The sequence below is a fragment of the Sciurus carolinensis genome, chromosome 17, assembly GCF_902686445.1.
Source record: "Sciurus carolinensis chromosome 17, mSciCar1.2, whole genome shotgun sequence".
NCBI classification, from domain to species: Eukaryota; Metazoa; Chordata; class Mammalia; order Rodentia; family Sciuridae; genus Sciurus; species Sciurus carolinensis.
Window position 1 is genome coordinate 28082325 of NC_062229.1, and position 15303 is coordinate 28097627.

Sequence of the window (15303 nt, forward strand, 5' to 3'; positions counted from 1 at the left end):
CCAGCCCACCCTAACAACCTTCAGTTACTGCTCAGTAATCCCTAGAAGGGAATCAATGCACTGATTAGGTTAAGGCTCTCATAACAATTTCACCTCTGAATGTTTTTATATTGTCTCACACATGAACTTTTGGAGGACACCTGATATCTAAACCATAAGAGTAACCTGAACAACTCTCCGCCTACACACTTGATAGCTCAAGTTAGTTAGAGAAGTTGCCTACATACAGTTTTCTGGATCTGATAGTAGATGCAGAAAAGTTTGAGGAGTCCTATATCTATTAATACTTTATTGAAAATCTTCCCATTAAACAAGTTCAAGGCTTAGATGACTCCACTGATGAATTTATATTCCCCCCATATATGCATATTGCTATACATATGGGATATGTGGAATACATTAATAGATTTATATTTGCATTCACTCATTACTAAATTCACTGGGCTTTATAAGAAGGTACAAGACAGGCAACTTAACTTGAGTGATAATAGCAGAGGTTCTATGACATAGGACCTAGTGAAACTAGTGAAAACCCAAGTTACTTTGCAGTTGGGAAGGATGTCACAAGAGATGTGGTTGGATGGATATGGATCAGTTGGTCTCAGGGAAACTATTATCTTTAAGATTGTTTGATTCTTATTGCTAAGTTTTGAGTATAATTTACCTTCCCATCCACCTACCCATGCCTGTCTGCCTATCTGAGTTCTTTTTACGTTCAGAGCACAAATCCTTGATCCAATGTTTTTTAGTATTTTCTTAGTTTGTGACTTGTCTTTTTATTGTCTTTAAAAGTTAATTAAAAAAAAAAGTTACCGGTGCATGTTAGCTATACAGAATGATAGATTTCATCATGGTGCATTCCAGCATGCATATAGCATAGTTTGGTCAGTGTTACGTCCCAGTGCCTCTCCTTACCCTCCCCTCCTCCTTCCCCCTGCGCCCTTTCTTCTCTCCTAATCATCTCATTTCTATTTTTATGACTCCTCCTTCTCCTCCTCTAGTTTCCACATATGATGGAAAACACAGTATTTGTCTTTGTGACTGGCTCTTTTCACTTAACATGATGCTCTCCAATTCCATCCATTTCCCTGCAAATGACATAATTTCACTAGAAGTTCTTTATTTATTTATTTTTTGTTGTTGTTGTTCTGGATGAAGTCGCTTTATTAGAGAAAGCAGAGATTATAGGATTTAAGAGTTGACCTTGAGGCCATTGTTGGCAAAGGTGGGCACAACATTGACAAAGTGCCAGTTGTTCTGCATCTGCTGCTTGGACCAGCCTGACTTCTTTTTTCTCCTATTTGTCCACCTTGGGAAATTGATCTTCCACTTTTCTAACGTGGCCTAGGGAATCATGGACTTTACCTTCAAGCATGTAGCTGGCTACTTCCAAAGTGGTCAGGGCCTGCATGCAGCTGACTGCTTCCAAAGTGTTCAGGGCCTCTACCCAACACTGGCCCATCCTCCAGGAGATTCCTGCAAGGAACACAACTTGATCTGGGGCAGTGTTCCTGAGAGGCTACATGAGCTTTAATCTGAGTGACCGTCTCCTGGCTAGTTACTTCAAAAGCGTGTAACTCTTGGGTGTGGACAAAGAGCTGTATGTCAGTGACTGAACCACAACCCCAATTGTCGCTACAACAAAGATGGAGTTGAGAAAGAGCAAAGTTCTTAATTTTGATTAAAATTAAGACAGATTTTGATAAATTTACCTTTTGAAAGATAATTTATCAATTTTCCTTTCATGGATTATGGTTTTGGTGTATTTTTTTCCTATAAACAAAAATAAAACCCCTTTGTCTAATCAAGGGTACAGTTTCTCTACTGTTCCTTTCTAAAATTTTTATATTTTGAGTTTTGTATTTAGACCAATAATCCATCTTAAGTTACTTTTGTATAGGATGTCAAGTATGGATTCATTTTTTTCCCAATCTAGTCAACAAATATTTAATCAGCACCATCCTTGAACCTAGTAGTGGTCTCAGCACTGCAGATAGTGACCAGCAGGGCAGACACTGTCCTCATGGAGTTCTCTAAGGAGGGAGGCAATCAAACAGGAAGTAATAAGGGAAACTGAGAACAAACAGTGAGGAAGTAGAAAGAAACTTGGGAGAGTCGCTTTGTTGGAAGGTAAGAGAAGAGTGAGTTCTACAAAGGAGAAAAGTCAACTTTTTATCCTAACAGTTACATAAAGTGGAAAATAGATATTTCTGTTGAATTTGGTAAGGTGAAGTTTATTAGTGACTCACAAAGGACAATTTGTGAGGTGGAAGCCAGATTGGGATATATGTATAGAAAAATAGAAATGAGGTATCATTAGAAATGTGTAGGAGGAAATGACCCAAAGTTATTGACCTTACAGAGTGGACATTTTATCACTATCACAGGAAAAAAGGATTACTAAGTGTGAATGCATTGGAGGGTGTGGATAGTGGTAGGAGAATGGAGCAGTCTCTTATTCAACAGCTGCTGACTCTGGACTTAATGCAGCAAGGTCACCATTGGAAATAACACAATTAGCACCCACGGGGTTTGAGGTGGAGAAGAGGTGACACTGTTGTCTCAGAGAAAGGGTAGGCTGCTCACCAGGGAAACAGAAGAGAGCTCCATAGAAACCAAATGTACGATGAAGAACTTGGGGTGAATGAAGCCAGTCTGCCCAGTTGTGTGGCAGTCTCCAGAAGATGGTTCAGCTTCTGGGGTCACTTCCAAACCCTCTTGCATGAGGCCCTATGATTTTGAGTCTTATACCCCAGGACCCTATGCCTAGTCTGTGAAGGAAAGCTAGTGAAGAAAAGCTCTGAGCAGGGGTTGGCTTATTCTTGATCAGTGTAAAAAAATATTGCTGAAAGACATTGAATAATGAAGTTTTAGACTATGTAAGTGGTGATAAGACAGTGTTTGAATTTGAGGTGTTAGAGATCTCAGGTCCGGAACTTGACTTTGTGGTTGAATGACTGAGCTGGGGAGAAGGAAAAGGTGAAGGAATGGAGTGATGTGGTCATGAATGTTCAGGGTGCTGGTGTGTCTTTCACATGGATGTCCATGGTGCTGAGTGTGATGACAGGAACACAGTGGGGGAGGAATTCTGTGCACAGGGAGCCACTGTCATCAGGTAAGGAAGTGAGCATGGGTCAGAAGATTGGGCTGAGGAGAGGCTACAACATCACACAACCTTTGGCAAGTTGGGGCTTGGAAGCATCAGTATGGGTGAGCACAGCAGCCTCACTTGCCCCCAGAATGCTTTTAGAATTAGGCTCCAGATTACATTTGCTGCTTGGCAGGGAATGGGAATCAAAGGCAGGCTTATGCTTTCAGATGATTCCCCATTGGAATCTCAGAGAAAATGTTCTCCCTTAGTGGATGGAGTGTGTCTAAATGCAACCTTTCATAAAGACTGGATTACCAACAGTGATGTTATATATCCCAAAAGAAGCACTAGCCATAATGTCACAGACCAGAAGGTCTTTGAGTAAACTAGCCATTCCTATTTATATTATCTAAAACCTATATCAAAGTAAAGGTGTTCTTGTTGTTGGCAACGTGTAGAAATTGAATGCCCTTCTAGAAAAACTTCTTAGTTGAATTTGGGGGTGAAATCTAGTTTACATTTTTTCCCTTTTTGTTGTTTTTAATGCATTCTCACAAAGTACTTTGTACCCTGCTGCTGCCTTGGGGTAGTTTTCTCAATTGTTGTAGACTATTAAGGGGCCATAAGATGCCACATATCACATGAGACACTATACGTGATAATTTCTGGATTTGTAGTCCTGAACTTAAATTGATATCATTTTTAATCATCTACATAGTTAATTTCAGTATGTTTTCTGTTAAACTTATTTTACATATGTGTATATATAAAATTGGTTATATATAATTTCTTTTTGTCAATTGTACTTCAGTGATGCTGGGGAAAGAAAAACACAAAACTATTGAGGAACAATAAATATGAAATAAAGGGAGAGACATTCCAGTTGCTGGATGAAGAGTCTGAATTTGTAAAACCAAGTTTCTTCTATATTAATACATAAGTTTTAATTACAGTAACAATCAAAATTTCAATCTTTTCTGTTTCTTTTTGGACAGCATGAGAGACATATTTGTTGAAAATGATAAAGCAGGAGTTGAATAATCATCTCATTTTTGTGTAAAATGAAGTGAAACATTCTTGATTTGTTTCTTGTATTAAGCTGTGATGCTCAAGTGCGTATCATTTGGGAAACTGCCATATTTGAATCACTTTTGCATAAAATTAACATCTCACATAAAATAATTCTTAAAAGGCATGCCTCCTAATTTCTTATAATGATAGTATTCATTTAATTTCTTATCTGACATCTTGTAGAACCATTTTTAGCTTCTGTGTTTTCTGCTATGACTAATTTTGATGCTCATTTTACCTGGGGCACTATGAATGTACCTTTGCTATATTTTTAGAGCAGCATTTATGAGGCTTATATATTTGAATGCAATGTAATTTAGTTATCCTTGGGAACCTAGCAAAGCGTCACATTTAATTTTCTATTAGATGAAAGAAACACGGAAAGTGAATTGGTGATGGAAAGAATTGCACAAAACACAACTAATCAGAACTGATCCCTGAAGCAGAAAAATGCAATTTAAAATAAACCTCCTTTATTTTTCTACTATTCAAGGAGAGTTGGAGATATAACTTTTAAGAATGTAGTAGCAAGTAAATATTAGTAATATATAGCAAGCTCAGAATTGTAGTATTGGTATTATGTCCTTTGTGCCATAACTTTTAAATTATTACAGCATCTCAAAGACCCATTTTAATAATAGGACAAAGGTAATTTGACTTTATCAGAAAGCATTTATGTAGTCAACACATTTGTGTTCTGTTCCTACATGAAAATGTCTTTTGCTCCTTAATAAACATGTATCATCTATACCCCTGTAGATGTTTATGTTACATACAGAAGAGAGGACCTTCCACAATAGTGTGGCAATACTTGGAACATATGCCTCTGGCTTATTTCCTTTCTATCTGGAATGGTTTCTTCATCTTTGTCAGGTTGTTTGTAGTGGACAGAAGGCAGCAGAGAAGGATGGAAAGAGGTTATGCATCTCTTTCCATTGTAGCTCCTGTGTCCTAGGCATAGTACTCTATCTTGGTATAAAAGTGCTTGTTTTAAAAAAAATATTGTATTAGTGCATATACAGAATATGCATATTAGTGCATATACAGAATACTGGATTTCATTGTGATATGTTCATGCAAATAATTTGATCAGTTTAAATCCCCAGTACCTTCCCTTATCCTTCCCTGTTTTTTCCCCAGCCCTCTCTACCTTAATGGTTTCCCTTCTACTTCTGTGAGATCCTTTTCCCCTTTCTTCCCCACTAGCTAGAAAACATTTGATAATTGTCTTTCTGAGTCTAGCTTATTTTGCTTAACATGATGCTTTCTACTTCTATCCACTTTTCTTCATATGACATAATTTTGTTCTTTTATGACTGAATAAAACTCCTTTGGGTATATATACCACATTTTTCTTTTTCCATTCATCTGTTGACAGCTAGACTGGTTCCATATTTTGGCTACTGTGAATCATACTGCTGGAAACATGGGAATGCACGTATCCCTAAAGAATGCTTTCTTTAATTCTTTTGGTTAGATACCAAGGAGTGGTATAGCTGGATCATGTGGTAGTTCCATTTTTAGTTTTATGAAGAATTTCCATACTGATTGATTTCCATAGTGGCTGTATGAATTGACATTTCCATTGTGTCTAAGGGCCCCCACAAAGGCACTTGTTTTAATACTTTTACTCTTATCATTGTTGGTAGGTTCCAGGTTGGGGATGCCTCTGCAGAGTACAGGATCATTCTTTGTACTTCTCTTACTTATTGCTATGTCACTGCCATTGGTGGGCAGTTTTGCTTGGCAAGTAGTCAAGAATAGGGGATTGGAAGTCTGTTCTCTGATATTGACATGATATGGTTATATTGTCCCTCGAGATTTCAACAGTTTCTTCTTTTTAAAATTTGAGTTAAATTAACTCAGAAGGATAAACTAATAGTTTGGGAAAGCTTAAAAAGCTGTTACTCACATGAAATTTGCTAGGTTTTCATTGGTCAATCTAAGTTTATAATATAATACAGGGGGCTGGGGAGATAGCTCAGTCGGTAGAGTGCTTGCCTTGTAAGCACAAGGCCCTGGGTTCGATCCCCAGCACCCCCCAAAAAAAATAATATAATACAGGTGTTCACAAGGAAAGGATAAATCCCAGGTATTATGGTGGATACTGTTTTTTCCAATATTAATTAGTTGCACAAGCCAATAAGGGGAAAACTAAATCGTGAACCTTTTCAAAGGGGAATATACTAGTTTCCAACAGATGGAATACTCAAATTGAGATAATTTGATAGTTAATTTACAAAGAGGTGATATACTTGTCCAGGGTTAATAGTAATAGTGGAGTTGTTCTTTCCTCTTGGCCCAAAGGTAAGGAATAGGGTGGGGGCTGTTGTTCCTGGAAACAAGAAGGAACAGTGTTTGGGAAACTGATTGAAAGGGGCAGTAGCATAGATGGTGGAGATGGAAGAAGCCCAGGGATCAAAGATCTCTAATCCATACCTGAAATAGCCATTTATTCCTGTGAGGACAAAATACTGTCCTCCTCTTAATCAGAGCGTTCTGGTATAATTCATGTGGACCCTACAGGGTATGAAGCCATGTCAAGGCTTGGCATTGGCTTCTGTTCTTGACTGGTTGGGTACCAGCAATGGCATTAGCCAAGTCAGCCTTGGTGAGTGGAGGCCCTTGTTGAGCCGTTGCTTGACTTCCTTCGTACCTGCCTCAGATTTGCTTTCTTTGTACATGGGCGTGTTGAGCAATCTATAGGGTAATTGGTGAAAGATGCATAGAGGATGGCTCCACTCTTTCAGCTGACTGTCGATGTCCACTGGTGGGCATTCGTATGTGTGAAATACACATTTTTATACTGTGTTCTCATTTCAAGCTCCATCTGTGCCTTTCACCCTCAGACCTTTTTTTTTTTTTTTTTAAATTAACTATAGTTTTGTAGTTTTGTTCCAAGTTTCTGATCTACTGGCTAGTTTGTAAACCACTGCCTCTGAACTGCTGTGGATCCATCCCTTGCATCATCTCTTTATCTGCTGGAAGTAAATGTAGATTACCTCCCAAAGTTCTGTGAACCTAGGATTTCCTTTTACCATTGCCTTTCTAGGCTGCCTTTGAATGGGACTACAGTGAAGTGGCCATTCACTTTCTGCTGATGCTGACATACCGTACAGATCAAATGTTAACTAGACCTGTGCTTTTTCCTCTTGAGAGGGCCTGCAGGACTCTATGAGGTCTGTGGGTATGGGTGGAGGAAGGGGGTGAGGCAGCTGAGTGGAGAAGCAGATGTCATGGGAGTCTCAGCCACCTGCCCGTGTGGTGAATGAATTTGCTCATCGTGGTCTCATACATATCAGTTTTAAAATGAAATGCTGCTGTGCAGAATCAATTTTATGTTAACACTCAGTACAGGATGGGCAGGTCAGTTTTCATAGTATCACAGGGTCAATCATGTAGTTGCAACCAGAGCCCAGTAACAAGCCGAGAGCTACTTTTCAAATGGATAATGGGTTGTTGGCAGAGGGGAGGGTAAGGCCATATTTCCCAGTCCTAGGGATCTGTGCTATGTTTCTGCTGCTGGAGCTTGTTACAGGCCTTGTACAGCTCCCCTTTTTGCCCCAGGCAGTTCCAATAGCATTAGGTCTGTGGGTCTTAAGACCCAATTGGAAAAGCACTTTGCGCTTCGGCTTGGCTCCACTGTAGGACCTGGTATTGGGCTCCTCTCAAATCTGGCTGCCCTATCAGTCATCAGTAAATGGGCCTTCAAAATTCAAAGTCTCAATAATCACTGGACCCCCCTTCTATCTTGGTGGGTAATGCAAGGTGCAGCAACTTGCCTCCCACTTTGGAGGGAATATCTTCAAATGCCCCAGGATGCTGGGCTCTTAGGAACACCACCAGGTGGTAGATTTATCTCTTACCTTTTGACTTGTAAGTTAGGTTTCTATTCACTGGGTCCAGTTAACATACTATTAATATAATGGAATGGTTTGATATTTTGTATGTAATTGAGATGATCAGGGTGCCTCTGGGCTGCATTAAGACACAGCAGGACACTTGACGTGGGGTAATTCAACGAGTAGAAACTGCTTCAGATTGTATGTACTGATTGGAATAAAAAAGAAAGCATAATAGGTGTCAGGAGCTGGGTTCATTTGTGTCCATGAGGATGCTACATTTGAAACAGCAGTCACATTAGGCATCGTTATCTAATTAAGTTTGCAGTAATCTTTAGTCATTCTCCATGACCTACATGGTCTCTGCACTGGATGGGCAGTTAGCTCAATGTGGTGGACATCACCATCTCTGCACCTCTCAGGTCTTTATTGGCACTGATCTCCTGAAGTTCCCCTGTGAATATGGGCTTGCTTGGTTTACTGTCATTGACCGGGCAGGCAGAGTAAGTGTAGTTCCAGTGGCTTCGCCTTGACCCTTCCTATGCTAAAGAGTCTTCAACCCATTGATCAGGGACCCTCGTGGGAACTTTACCAGTTACTAAATGTTCTGGGACTAGGAAAATAACCCCTTGGACCCCTTGGTTTTTGGTACGGATTTGAGGTGACTTTGAGTTAAAATTCCATGTAGTATCTGAATCTGATAAGCTCCTAATTGGACAATGGAATTTTAGTGGCATTTTAGGTTTCCAGATATCAGTCCAAGTTCGGAGTCATCTAATAACTTCAAAGGATCTGGGTGTTTTTTTTTCCCATTGCCCAATCACATGATAAATGTTAAAGACCTTCTGGGGAAGCCAAGTGTGGAAAATTCACCTACGATCTCTTTGTAGGGGTCTCTTTCAAAGGCTTTGCCAACATAGTTGAAGAACTTTATAGTCCTGTGAACCAATGTGAGTCTGGGGTCTGTCTAAGAGGAATGATTCCTGTGAGTCATTTATACAGGGGCTTGAGTTAGCTTTCCTCACTAAATGTCAAGTGACAATTTAGTGAACTGATGTGATAGTTTACCATTGTGTCAGAATCTTAGGGTCAGAATAATCTGATGACTTGGTACTATGACTGCAGAGGGCAATTGTACCCACCTTATCTCTGCAGTTGAGTGCTAGTACTGTGACTAGTCCTGAATCCTGTTATTCCCATTGGATCAGGGAACCCAATTCCATTGTCAGTAATTTTCACTGTTGTCTTTGGCCTTTAAAGGATAGCTACCTTAAAGCTCTTAAGGGATGCTATCATCCCCCTCAGGAGGGGTGGTTTAGGGGGGGATGGTTGGGCAGGTTGAATTTTGCTGAACCATTTCAGCATTTTCAGTTGCCTGAGCTCTCAGCTTCTGTTCTTTAGCTCAGTAGTTCTTAACCTTGGTGGCGCACTGGAGTTCTGGAGACTTAAAAACTGTTGATGTCCAGGCTGTACCTGAGACCTATTAAATCAGAATCTCTGGAGGTGGATGCAGGTATCTATAGTTTTGAAAGCCAGTGATTCCAATGTGAGCAATACTGAACACTATAGCAGGGTTTCTGAAAGTGTGGTGCTAGACCAGCAGCAGCATCTTTTGGCAGTTTGCTGACATTGCATAATCTTGGGCCTTACCCCAGACCTACTGAATGAGAAACTCTGAGGATGGGACCTGGCAGCCTGGGTTTTTGAAAATTCAGTGATTGTGATACACATTAAAATTGGAAAAGCACTGTTCTAGAGTAACAAGGAAAAAACTAGTGTTTTGACTTTATTAACTAGAGGCCATGTTTTAGTAGACTGGCCTGGTAGACTCCGAGGTATTTGATTCTATTCTCCAAAGAGAGCATTATATGAGCTGTTGAACTGCTTTTTAGGCCTGGTTTGATTCTCTAACCCATCTCTATTATTTCATTTGGTATCAATGATTCAAAATGCCTTACTATGCTCTCCTGCAGGCTGGTTAGTTTCTTATCCTTATATATTTGGGGTTCCAACTTAATGTGAATGGTCTCCTATTTTATATTACACTATGGATAGGCCCTGGGATTTGTCTCTTGTTCCATTTCAAAAGGTCATTTCAAGGTCACAAGAATTCAGCACATGTCCCCTGGGTTAAAGTATCCTGAGTGCTTACCTATCTTATTTCCTTTTTTCTGTTTTCCCCTTTCACTCTCCTTTTAGTCTTTGAAGTTTCCTAATTTCTTGCCAGTTCAACTGTGCATTTTATAAAGATACTATATCCAGCATTTTAAAAATGATTTTCAATGGAAGAATATTCAGAATATCTTACCTGCCATCCATTAGAGAGGGACAAAGAATTTTTGAGTCATCTGATGAACTACAGAGTTATAGCAATTTTTAAATCTGCATGGCAAGATTAAGTAGTGTATATGTTTTTAATGAAGATATTTTTTGGTAGAACAGTTTTAGGTTTACAGCAAAATTAAGAGACAAGAGCAGAGACAACCAATACGTCTCCTGTCCGCACACAATGCATAGCCTTCTCTGTTATCAGCATTTTGCACCCGAGTGGGACAGTGGTACATTAGTTAAAAAATCGTTGCATCTCCATTGACGCATCATTGTCACCCAAAGTTCATAGTTTACATTATGGTTTACTGTTGATGTTGAACGTTGCAGTGGTTTGAATGTATCCTCGAGGAAGCATGTGTTAGAAACTTAATCCCCAGTATGACAGTTTTGGAGATAGGACCTAGTAAAAGGTGATTAATGGCATTGTCACTGAGGTGGGTTTGTTATAAAAAGGGCAAGTTAGGTCCCCCTCACCTTCTTCCTTTCTCCTTCCCTCTCTTTAACTCTTACCTCCCTCTGCCCTTCTACCTTCTGTAATGCAGCATTGAAGGCCCTTACCAGATGTAAGTCTCTCAATCTTGAACTTCCCAGCCTCCAGAACTATAATAAATCTGTTCTTTATAAGTCACCTGTGCTGTGGTATTCTGTTACAACGGCACAAAACAGACTAAGATGTACATTTATTCTATGGCACTAGTACTATTTATCACTTTTGGAAAAGTGTTTGACAACCTGTCTCCACCAATATGATATAGAGACTGTTGTTACTACCCTAAGAATCTCCTGTGCTTTGCTTCCCCCCAAACCCCTGAAACCATTGATCTTTTTACTATCTCCAGGGCTTTGCCTTGTCTGGATTATGACCTTCAGTGTACCTTTCATGGTCTACTTCTCTAACGATTGGTGTGTTGCAACCCTAATATCAGATCCATGACATAAATGTCAATGGCAGATCTTAACTGCCAGACAAATCTTCTGTAAGATGTGGATGCAATAGTTTACTGATTATTTTGTTAGTGATTCTTTGAAAGTAGTAGAACTCTTGCATTAGTACATAGAACTAGAGTGATCTGGAATCAAATTGGTTCTCTCAGGATAGACTAGCCTCTGTTGTAGTAATGAAGACTCAAAATCTCAGACTTGTTCTTCAGCTGTGGGCTGAAGGGCAGCTGTCCTCAGCATTACAGGCTACTTCCATCCAGCATAGTGCTTTAAACATTTCCAAGGGCAGGTGGGTATATGGTATATATCCATAATTTCCAATTTCAGCCAGTTGACCAGAACTAGTAACGTGGTACCACCCATCTCTAAAGGATCTGGAAAATGTTTTTGTGTCCAGGAAGAGTGAGGAGCTGAACAACAGTAGTACTGTCTACCACTTTTGCAGGGTGACTCTGCCTAACTTAAGAATAAAGTTATTTATGCCTAACTTAGGTATTAGAAGGAAATGAACAAGGTCAAAGGCTCCAAAAGAAATTTTAGAACAGTCGGTATCTGATAGCTCTGGAGGGTCTTTGGACAGGCTTCTTCTGGAGACTTGTTTGGGTATACTACTAGAATGAATGAGTGAACTTCAGCCGAATCTTTAAAAAAAAAAAATATATATATATATATATAGATGTATATATAATATATATATAATATATAAAAATATATTTTTAGTTACAGATGGACAATACCTTTATTTTTATGTGGTGCTGAGGATGGAAACCAATGCCTCACATGTGCTAGGCAAGTGCTCTGCCACTGAGCTACAACCCAAGTCCATCAGCCAAATCTGTATTCTGCGTCATTCCATTCAAGGTTCATTTTCCTGAGCCTTGCTGGCTACAATTGGCCCTGCTTTTGATGGTACCAGACTGTGGGAGGAAAGATGTTCCTGATGGGATCCAGGGACCTTTTGAGCTTCCGCATTTGGAAAGCAGAATGCCTGTTGTGAGATCCTACAGACTAGGTTCAGTACTGAAAAGGATTTACCTCAAAAGGAGGTTGAGGAAGAGGGACCTGGTAATTGGTGACCAAAAAACAAATTTCTTTTGCAGTTGATATTTGTGGACATCTAATTTTGAAAAAAGTTTAGGAAGTTGATAGTTTGTTTAAATATCATGTCAGTGCTTTTAAAATGACTGAAAAACAGTATGAGATATCTACTTAAATATTTTAATTTGCTTCTGCTGATTATTTTTGAGAGAATGCATCTGCTTGTTTTTAGGTTGGTTGTTTAAACCTAGGGTTCCACAAAGAACTGACAAGATAGTAGTTCTTACTTCTGCCTGATTATTTAGTTTTAGGGGCTAGATGTACATTTCAGATGCAAATTTTAATGCAGTTAAATTAACACATAGAAAATTAGAGCTAACGTTAAATTCTCTTCATTTTTATCTTCTTTCTGCCTGTGTAATCAACCCTTCTTTGTCTGTCCAGGGTGTTCATCCTCTTATTTAACCAACACTGTGAAAACGAGGGTTTGAAGTTTCAAGTCCATAGATGTGATTTTTCTTGCTAAGACTTGATGAGATGTATATGATCCAAAGAAATTTCAGATTTAATATCAATAAAATTGAACATGGATGAAAAAAAAGAGTATGAGGCTTATAGAATTAAGTGCCCAAAGTATGTTTGAGTTGTTGAAAGTGATGTTCTAAGAAAGAAAAGGCTTGGTCAGAGAATTGACATTCTCTTTTCATTTGAGAAAATTTGGGATGCCTTTTATTTTAGGGATTGGGGAACAGAATTGGACAGTATATGATTTAAAAGATTGTCGTTGGTATAATCACTATTACTGTATCTCCCATTGAGAGTAGTTAAACAGGGGTTAAAGCCAATCCTTTGACCTAGTAAAACACTGACCACAATAGAAAATGCCTAAGGCTTTCTGGATCTGAACCTTAATTTAATTTCTATTTGTAGCTGTCAATTACATATCCATACCATGGACAGTTAACAACTGCATTTTGAGGGTCAAGAGCAGGCAAATTATTTTTGTACAACTATCAGCAGGTTAGTTTTAAACTGAAGAACTTGCAAACCTTTATGATCTTAATTCATCATCTGCCCCTCTTGGCCCTTGATTTAAAAGACTCAGTCCAGGGCATATGGAATTGAAGCATATTTGACCTTTTTAATAGAAATTAGATGGTTTTTGATAAAGTCAAAAAGAGCTGGCTCTACTTGGTCACATTTGTTATAAAATGGGATTGATTTCAAAGAAGTAGCTTGGGAAATGCTGTACAGTCTTAAATGACTATTTGCATGCCAGTTAACCAACCAATCATGCCTATGGTTGCAGAAGAATTGTTTTAATTAGGTTAATTAAGAACCAACAATGGTATAGATATGCCTCAAAGTGTAATATTAGAAATAAGAACGACAACAAAACTCATTTTCTTTACAAAGGATTTTCAAAAAAATATAAGTAGTAGCACAATGTGCAAATATCTATCCTATTTTTTTTTTTACATCTTTTAAATTTCAAGGTTAGAAGACCAGGAGGGTTTTAAAAAATAGACCATAAGTAAAACATGCCTAAGAATAATACCCATATATTAAATGGATTTGAGTTCAAAGAAGAACTAAATCTATTTTATCCATTTAGTATTGGCATTTTAAAAAAATGCCTTTGTACCCAGGTCAATAAAAACATTTTTTTCTCCTTAGTATTTGCCATTTATGTATTGCATTTGTTCATTATTCTTGGTTTTCCCTTTTAATATTAATATTTCTGTAAATTTTAAAGATAAATGGAAATTCCATACAAATAACATTGCAGAGAGCCATTACCCATTGAGTCCTGTTTAATACTATCCAAAGTTAACTTTTGCAAGTGAGATGAAGGTTGCTGAGGCATTGCTAGAATAAATTACATGATGTGTATCTGTTTACAAGACACTGAGCTCCAAAGCAATTTCTATTATGCTGGAGGCAGTCCAGGCAGTTTTATCACTTTAAGGGTCTACCGCATTAAAATGTTTTAAATTTCCAGTGACACTTATTGACAAAAAGTACCAGTAGATTATAAAATGGAAAAATGCTGTAAATCCCTCTAACTAACTCTGAAGCAGAAAGCTGGACTTGAGTTTTGAGTTTAGAATGAGGTTCTTTTTAATTAAATTCTTTATTTTGTCATAATCATAGATTCACCTGTAGTTGTAAAACATATGCAGGTAAGTACTGGGTGTGCTATGTCTACTTAGCCTAATGCTAGCATCTCTGGGAATGATGGGATGATATTACCACAGGATATCGACACTGAGACAGTTAAGGGAAAGAGAAGTTTCATCACTGCTAGGATCCTTCAGGATCTCTTTAAGGTCCATATCCATCTCCCTCTACTGCATGTGAATCTTACCCTCCTATAACCTTCAGTGCCTTGTTCATTTTTATATTTTTGTCTGAAATAAATGCTTTATCTGAAATAAATGCTCAGGGGTACAGTCATCAAGATTTTTGTTTTCTTAATCTTTAAATTACAAAATTTTGGTACCATTTTCCAGAGTACCAAAATACCAAAAAACGTAACAATAACAGCTTAGAGGAGGAAGAGTTTATTTTGGGTCAGTTTCCAAGGATCAATCCATGGTCCGCTGACTGTATCTCTGGGCCTGAGGTGATGCAGAACATGGTGGTAGAAGGGTGTGGCAGAGGAGAGTAGCTCAAGATGTGGCAACCAGGAGGCTGAGAACTCTGCTCACCAGGGACAAAATAACCCCAGAGGCGTATGCCCAGCCTGCCTCCTCCAACCACACCCTGTCTGCCTATAGTTACCATCTAGTTAATCCATACCAGTGGATTAATCCACTGATGAGGTTCTACTTCTCATAGTCTAATCATTTCACCTCTGAAAATTCTTGCATTTTCTCACACATGACCTTTTGGGGATATCTCACATCTAAACTCCAACATAAATCTTGAAGTCAAGTAGAATAATTCCAGCTACTTTGTTCTTTTTCACAATGGTTTCTGGATATA

At 38.6% G+C, this 15303-nt stretch overlaps 1 protein-coding gene and 1 non-coding gene across 11 annotated transcripts in view; both read left to right on the forward strand.

Moving 5' to 3' along the window:
- The window catches only part of Ulk4 (unc-51 like kinase 4), a 623492-nt gene that overhangs the window by 62754 nt on the left and 545435 nt on the right, over positions 1-15303 (forward strand). The gene's annotated exons all lie outside the window — the stretch shown is intronic.
- On the forward strand, positions 6133-6206 carry Trnat-ugu (transfer RNA threonine (anticodon UGU)). Its single transcript has one exon. It is a non-coding gene; the product is annotated as a tRNA-Thr (tRNA).